This window comes from Lontra canadensis, unplaced genomic scaffold (genome assembly GCF_010015895.1).
Source record: "Lontra canadensis isolate GAN:19392208 unplaced genomic scaffold, GSC_riverotter_1.0 scaffold219, whole genome shotgun sequence".
Lineage (NCBI taxonomy): Eukaryota > Metazoa > Chordata > Mammalia > Carnivora > Mustelidae > Lontra > Lontra canadensis.
In genome coordinates, this window is record NW_022631213.1 from 561626 (window position 1) to 569960 (window position 8335).

Genomic DNA, 8335 nt, shown 5'->3' on the forward strand with positions numbered 1-8335 from the left:
ACTGAGCCGTTTGCCTCTGGAAATTTGGGCCATTGAAGAGATAGCCTCTTTGTTGTAAATCACCAGGACATTTGTAAACCAAGGGAGACTCCTGTCTTGCAGGATTGTGATTTCTGCAAGTTAACTATTTGTTTTTCTTTAACATCTGGTCCCTATGGCGCCACCGCCTAACCGCCCTGATGGTATATGATTAAGTTGTTTTTTTTCAGGTTTTATCTAGTTCCTCTTATCTGAAGTCACGTATGCAGTGTCGCCTGGTTAGAGACGCAACCCATTCTTACATTCCCCCCTTTTAGTTATTGACAATGAGGAATCTTGCTCATTTGTAGGGCAGTTGTGGGGGCCCTCAGGAGTGGGCCACTTTTCATATTGTTGTCTTAAGACCAGGAGTTGGACGGTATTAACATGGTCCTTTACAAAATTAATAAGTTTGTTTAGAATGCAGGGGCCAAAAGTTAAAATGAGCACAAGCAGAATAAATGGCCCAGCTAAGGTAGAAACTAGGGTGCAGAGCCAGGGAGACTTATTAAACCAAGCCTCAAACCAGTTCTCTTGTGCCTCCCTTTCTCTTTTTCTCTTAGCTAATCCTTCTCTTACCTTAGCCATGGATTCCTTTACTACTCCTGAATGGTCAGCCTAAAAACAGCACTCTTCTCCTAGTGCAGCACAGAGTCCCTCTTATTGGAGAAATAACAAATCAAGTCCTCATCTATTTTGGAGGACGACTTCGGATAGGGAGGTGAGAGATTTTTCTAAATGACTAATGGAGGTCTTTATTCTTTCTATATCTTCATCTATGGCTGCCCTCAGGGATGACATCTCTGCTTGGTGAGTGACCAGGGAGGCTATGCCGGTTCAGGCCCCAGCTACTCCCAAACTGAACAGGGTAGCAATTGTGAATGCAGTGAAAGGCTCTCTTTTACTCCTTAGGCTCAGGCCTTGATCCCAATGGGAATACATGCTTTCCTCAGGGTGGTAGGTAATGCGGGGCATCACAGTCACTAGGACACAGAACTCTTTAGTGGCGTTAAGGATCAAGATTGAGAGGCACGGGGTGAGGCCAGTCTTAGAACATACCCACCATCCATTACTTTCTGGGGTTAGCCATCTTATGTTATTTTCCCGACTAGGGGTGGCATTTATGGAAGCACATAAACCTTGTTTAACCTGTGGCACTTTTCCTACGCAAGTCCCTTTACCACTTACGTGTTGTAGGGTTAAGCCTATTTTATTGTACTCCCATGGACACTGAGAGGGGTTTGTACTAGCCAAACCAGTATAAGTAGCATTGAGGCCTATGGCTTCATAAGATGGAGGTTTTATTTCATAACATAGCCAGCAGGAAGCCGTGAGGTTAGGGCTGGTGGCGTTAAGGGTTTTATACACAGCGCGCATCAGTTTCCATAGGGGGTCCTTGGTGGCCTGCGTAGCAAGTGCTGGGGGGATTACAGGGGTATTATTATTATTATACTGGGGCTTTACGGTACCTGGGATCTTGGTGAGGGCGGGAGGAAGCAATATCTGATTTGGACCCACAGGAGCCGTGTTTTTCTGTGCCTCGAGGATAACCAGTTTAATGGTTAACAGTCCACTTGGGTAAGGGCCGGCCCAGGAGAGCCGGTCCATATCAAGCTGAAAACGCCAAGTCACTCCGGACACCCAGGACTTTTCCCTTTTTGCCCACTCCTGGTTAAATTGTACACACACTCAGGATACCCTGTTGTCGGGGTCTCTGAAAGTGAAATTAACTAAATCCCGATTCCCGACAGCCCACTTCTGGGGCCCATCATTAGAGGTTACACAACTCCAGCTCTTACAGTAAACATTCTCTAAGCCACCACAGGTCTTCCAGTTATTTTTTAAATTGCTAGGGAAGGCCCAGAATCCTTGTGCTCGTCCTTAAGCTTAAGCATGTTACCTCAGGGTCCAAGTCCCTACTCTGCTGTTTCGGGTATACTTGGGCGCAAGCTTAAGCTTGTCAAATAAACCTTGATGTGTGACTTGCATTATCGAGTGTTCTCTGTCTAATTGAGGGGTGGTCGACTCCGTACCCTAACAGTATCAGAAGGCGGAAGGGGAACGCCCTTGACGGATCCTCAGGAGTCACTCCAGCCCACCACTGTCACGGGCTTCTCATCACCTACAGCGGTGTCTTGGGCCTGAGGCCAAAGGTTGCCTGGCTTGCGTTTGGACCCCTGAATCTTCCCACCAGCCCATACCTTGTCTCTGGCAGGTTGGCCTCCACGGATGGGTAGAGAAGAACAGAGAAGAAAGGGGACAGTCAACCCCTAGAGCACCCTCCTGAGGTGCTCATTTTCCTTAACTTCTGCCGCCGCCCACTCATCCACCCCCACCCTCCCGCATCCCTTCCAGGTCTTCTCCTTTATCCATGGATTTTCCTCACCTTCCAGTTCTCCTCCTCCTCCTCAGAAAGGATCATTCCCTGGCATTTGGAGCCTGGGCCTCCTCCCAGCCCCCAAGCCCATTCTCTAACCCCCAGGCTCACAGGCCGCACCCCCACACAGTGCTTTGGCAGCTGTCTCCTTCCCAGGCTCTCATCCCCTCAGTCCCTCCGCCGCCTGGCTGCCAACCCCTGCCTGTCCCAGAGGAGGCCTCCACAAACGCTTGCTGCTCCGGGAAAGCTGCGGTTCCATCAGCTTTCCGCTGGCTGCCACAAACTGCTGTCTTAGAAAGGGTGGCTCGTCCCCCTCAGCCTCCCTGCCTGGCTCTGCCATCCCAGCCCCAAAACTGCTGGCATCATCTGCTCTACCTCCAGGCAGCTCAGAGCCAGGCCCCCATCTGCCCTGGCAGCCTGCAGGCACTGAGGCTTTAGGACCCCAGGATAGGACACGGATCTGGGCCCCCAGCCCCCAGGCTCCAAGGTGCCCACCCTGCGGGGGACCTGCTTAATGACCTTGTGAGCAGTAATTACACCCCAGGGCCTGCTCTTAATAACCACATATTCTCCCTGTCAATGTGCCTTAATTGAAAATGAGTAGGCGATACAAGTTGCTGTGAAGTTGGCTGGCAAGCCCTTAACGTGATATTAATTGTAGTAATTAGTAGTCACTTTGTGTTGGAGTCATCTATAAATAGGGGGTCCATTAGTTTAGCAAAAGAGCGTGATTTAAAATGCAAATAAAAGCCCAATTAGACAGATAAATCACTCGTCTTTCCCAGCAAATTATCATCTTGAGGGTGGGGGGTGGGGGCAGCAGCAGCTCTGAGGATGCATGGGTCAGTTCAGGAGCACTGGATTGTTAAACCTGTGAGTGATCCCTCTGGGACACTGTCCCTTTAAACAAGTTTGCTCAGGCCTCAGGAGGCTGTCACTCTGGGGTGGGGGGGCACGTTTCCTAGAGACACTTTACAGGCAGGCCCTCGCCTGTGGCCCAAGTAGCTCCTCCTTCATCTGCTGATTGGCTCCCTCTGGCCACACCAGAGCCCCTCTTAAAGGCACAGTAGCAGAGCCCACCTCTAGGCCCTGGGAGAATGCTCTGGGGTGTGGGGGGGGGTCCCATCTTTAAATGCAGCTCTTCCAGGTCCAGTGGGACCCCACAGATGCCATGTGTTATTTGGTGACGCTGAAGAGTTAAAAAACCAGCCCCACAACATTGTTCTGGGGGTAGACCACTTACTTTCCACTTCCCACTCCCTTCCACAAAAACACGGAGGTTCCTGGAATCACACACATATACACACACACACCAGTATTTCTCACAGGCTTTGGGTGAATGTTGGACGTGGAAATGACTGGACATAGAAGAGGCCAGCTGGGGAGGTGTTAAGGCCAGAGGGACAATGAATCGGCTAGTTCAGCCTTCATTTGATTAGAGCTTCACAAGTTCTCAACACCTTCTCCCACACCTGTGTCTCCAATCTCACAACAAGGGAGGTGATGAGCTGCGTCTGGGCACGTGGGTCCTTCCCTCTAGGTCATGCAGCTGCCACAGCCCTGGTGTTCAGAGCCCAGATCTGAGCTCTTCCCGCCCCCTACATCTGCCTGGCACCACCCCCTCCAAGAGCCCATTACCCTCTTATGGACAATCAAGGCTGACTCCTTCACGGTATCTGCATTTTAATGAGTCAAAGCCAGGCAAAGAGGCAGCTGGGCCCAAACCCAGGTGAGAACAGCCCATTCCAAGAGGGCTTTCCTCCATTGTCCAAGAAATGAGGGGCATGAAGGCTGTTTGAGAGTATTATCCTTTCTTTTATCTATTATCCTTTCTTTCACAACACAATGCAACAGGTGGTAGTACTTGTGATTTTTAATGTCCTATTTGACAGCATAAAATGCTGGCAACCCTATGTGGATCCTAAAGACGTTTTTAGAAAATTTTGCCAGATATAAAATCCAACTGTTTGGTTGCTGCTGAGCTAAAAGACTGAATAGGAACTTGAGGCCAGATGACTCAGCTGGGGGGGGGGGGGGGGGGAGGAAGAGTGGGTGAGAGAGGGAGTGTGTGTGTGTGTCTGTGTGTGTGTGGTGGGGATGGGGTGGCGGTGAAATAGGAACATGTATCAGCGAAGATTTCCCTCTCTCTGAAATAGCATAAGAAGATGGCTACAGGGGCGCCTGGGTGGCTCAGTGGGTTAAAGCCTCTGCCTTCGGCTCAGGTCATGATCTCAGGGTCCTGGGATAGAGCCCCACATTGGACTCTCTGCTCTGCGGGGAGCCTGCTTCCGCCTCTCTCTCTGCCTGCCTCTCTGCCTAGTTGTGATTTCTCTCTGTCAAATAAAATATTAAAAAAAAAAAAAAGATTGGGCTGTGCCAGTCATGGACCTGTTTAAAGAAAAAAAAGAAGATGGCCACATCACGGATGAGGAACTAGAAGGAGGTCCGGGTGCTGTCCAGCCCATATCCCTACATTACAGATGAGGAAATTGAGCCCCAGGGAAGGAAAATGACTGTGGCCAAGCCACATGGTGAGTTAGAGGTCTAGACTCTGGTCGGTGCATACCTCGTACCTTCCCCGCTGGCCCCTTGTCCTTGTGTGGGCCCCTTGAGTCAGCTTGAGAGTCGATGTCATGGGAGACATGGGGTCTGCCTTGGTTGGCTGGTGAAGGTCTAGTTCTTCTGCAGAGGGGACGGTTTATAGGCTCCCAGAAAATAGAAAACAGCCCTGCTGACAATCAGACCAAGGAGTTCCCAGAGGAATGATGTCCCTGTTCAGAAGAGGCCACAGACAAGGCCACTGGGTGTGAGCCATTTTGAGGGACCGTGCTTCCCCACCGGTGATGGCTCTAACCCTACAGAATCCTCCCACCTTCTAGATATAAATGAAGATCCTTACCACTGAATCGCACCCCACTTCTTGGCAACACCCACCTCCAGCCTGCCTCTGCTTTCTCAACCTCTCCCCAAATCACTCAGCACCAGCCTGAACCCTCTAAGAGGACTCTCACAGAAGCTTCCTTTTGAGATTCTCTGGAGTTCCTGTGGGGTGGGTTCTCCTTCGCTTGCAGTAAGCTAAATAAACCCAACTTTTTTGATTACGGGTGTGCTCCTGGTGGCATTTGGTGGCTGGGCTTTGAATATCCAGCACATAATGTGAACAGGCAGTGTTCCAGGCAATGCAGTGGTGACAAAAAGCAACAGAATTCACAACTATGTGGTGGTACAGGGGAGATCATTTTGTAATGCATAACAGTATCAAATCACTACAATTTCCACCTGAAGTCAGTGGGATATTGTATGTCAATTACTCCTCAATTAAAAAAAAAAGAATTCACAACAGTGTGGTACCAGCTTAAGGACAGATATAGAACGTGATCCATGGAATGGAACAGAGAGCCCAGAAATAAAATCATGTGTTCACGGTCAACTGATTTTTCAACAAGGGTGCCCAGACCATCCAAAGGGAAAAGAAGAGTCTTTTAAAGAATTCTGGGCAAACTGGATGGCTACACCCCCAAGAATAAAGTTGGATGCTTAACCTTACACCATATGTAAAACTAACTCAGAAAGACTCAAGGACTTATCTATAAGAACTAAAATTATAGGGGTGCCTGGGTGGCTCATTTGGTTAAGTGTCTCCCTTTGGCTCAGATCATGATCCCGGGGTCCTGGGATCAAGCCCCAAGTCAAGTTCCCTGCCTAGCAGAGAGTTTGCTTCTCTCTCTGCCCCTCCTCCCTGCTCATGTTCCCTCTCTCAAAAAAATCTTAAAAAAAAAAAAACCCTAAAATTATAAAATTCTTGAAAGAAAACAGGGATAAATCTTTATACCCTCAGATTTGGCAATGCATTCTTAGATACGCCACTGGAAGCACAAGCAACAAAAGGAAAAGGTAAATTGGATGAAAATTAAAACCTTGTGTGCTTTAGAGGATACTATCAAGGAAGTGAAAAGATAACCGAAAGGATAGAAAATATTTGCAAATTGGGTATCTGATAAGGGACTTGTGTCTAGAATAAAGAACTCTTATGACTCAATAGTAAAAAGACAAATAACCCGACTTTTAAATGGGAAAAAGATCTGAATAGATATTCCCTTGAAAGAGATCTACAAATCGCCAATAAATACAGGAAAAGCGGCTTGACACCCTTAATCATAAGGGAATGCAAATCAAAGCCATGAGAGAGGGGGCACGTGGGTGGCACAGTTAAGTGCCTGACTTTTGATTTCTGCTCAAGTAGTGATCTCAGGTTCATAATCTCAGGGTCGTGAGCTCGAGCCCCACATCAAGCTCTGTGCTCAACGAGGCATCTGCTTGAGTTTCTCTCTCTCCCTCTGCCCCTCCCACCTCACACACGCACACATGTGCACTCCCACTCAAGTCTCAAAAGAAAAAAAAAAAACATGAAATATCACTTGACACTAGGATGGCCATGATCAAAGAGTCAGATAACAAATTTGGGGAGAAAATGGGGAGATCTGAACCCTCAACTCTTCTGTTGTTGGGCATGTAAAATGTTTCAGCCACATGGGAGAGTAGACTGGCATAAGATAAGGGTTACCATATGATCTGGCCATTCCACCCCTAGTTATATACCCAAGAGAAATGAAAACCTATGTTCACACAAAAGTGTATACATAAATATTAATGTAACATTATTCACAAATGACCAAAAGGTGTGAAAAACCCAGCTGTCTAACTGATGAATGAATGGATAAACAAAATGTGAACTATCCATACAATGGCATATTCTTCAGCCATAAAAGGAACGAAGGGCTCTTCTATACTGTTCCAACACGGATGAACCTTGAAAACGTTATGCTAATAAGCAAAGAAACTCAACCACTAAAGATGGTATATTATGTCCTTCCGTTTACGAGAAATGTCCAGAATCGGCAAATCTCTGAAGACAAAAATTAGCAGTTTCTTAGGGCTCAGTGGTTGCTTAGGTGGAGGGATTGTTGGGGGTGAGGGTGAATGATGGCTAAGGGGTATGGCCTTCTTTTTGAGGTGAGGAAAATGTTCTAAGTCAATGGAGTCAATGATGGCTGTCCTTAGCTGTGAATATACTAATTCATTATACAAATGAATCACATACTTGAACTGGAGGAATATATGGTGTGTAAATTATATCTCAATAAAATTGCTTGAAAGAAAATAGACCCAGGCCCTTCCCCATGAAGGGTCCCTCCTAGAGGAGAAAGTCTGCCTGAAAGCAATCTACAGTTCCCCCCCACCCCCGCCCCAGGATAAGAGATGTCATGGGAAAGCAAGGCAAGGAGGGAGATGAGGCTGGGACTGCTGCATTTAGCAGGGACCCGGTGTACTGCTCTGGGGGAATGACTCTTTAAAAATATCTTTTCTGGAGTGCCTGGGTGGCTCAGTCATTAAGCATCTGCCTTTGGCTCAGGTCATGATCCCAGGATCCTGGGATCAAGCCCCACATCGGGCTCCCTTCTCCACGGGAAGCTACTTCTCCCTCTCCCACTCCCTCTGCTTGTGTTCCCTCTCTCCCTGTCTCTCTCTCTGTCAAATAAATAAAATCTTTAAAAAATTTATATATTTTTTTATTCTGTAGCTTTAATGAGTTATATTTTATATATCCTAAAATCCACTCCTTTCAAAGGGACAATTCAATATTTAGTAAATTGACTGTGCCAGGCCTCTATCATTATGATCCAGTTTTAGATTATTTTCATCACCCAGTAAGATTCTTTAAATGCATCTACAGTTAATATCATTCCTGGCAACCACTAATCTCCTTTCCATTCCTGTAGATTGGCCTTCCGTGGAAATTTCATATAGACGGAATCCTATGATATGTGATGTCACTCGTCTGGCTTCCTCCAACTAAGCCAGGCTCGAAGGTCCACGTTCTAGCACGTGGCAGTAGTTCACACCTTTTCGTGGCAATATGGATAGACCACATTTTGTCCA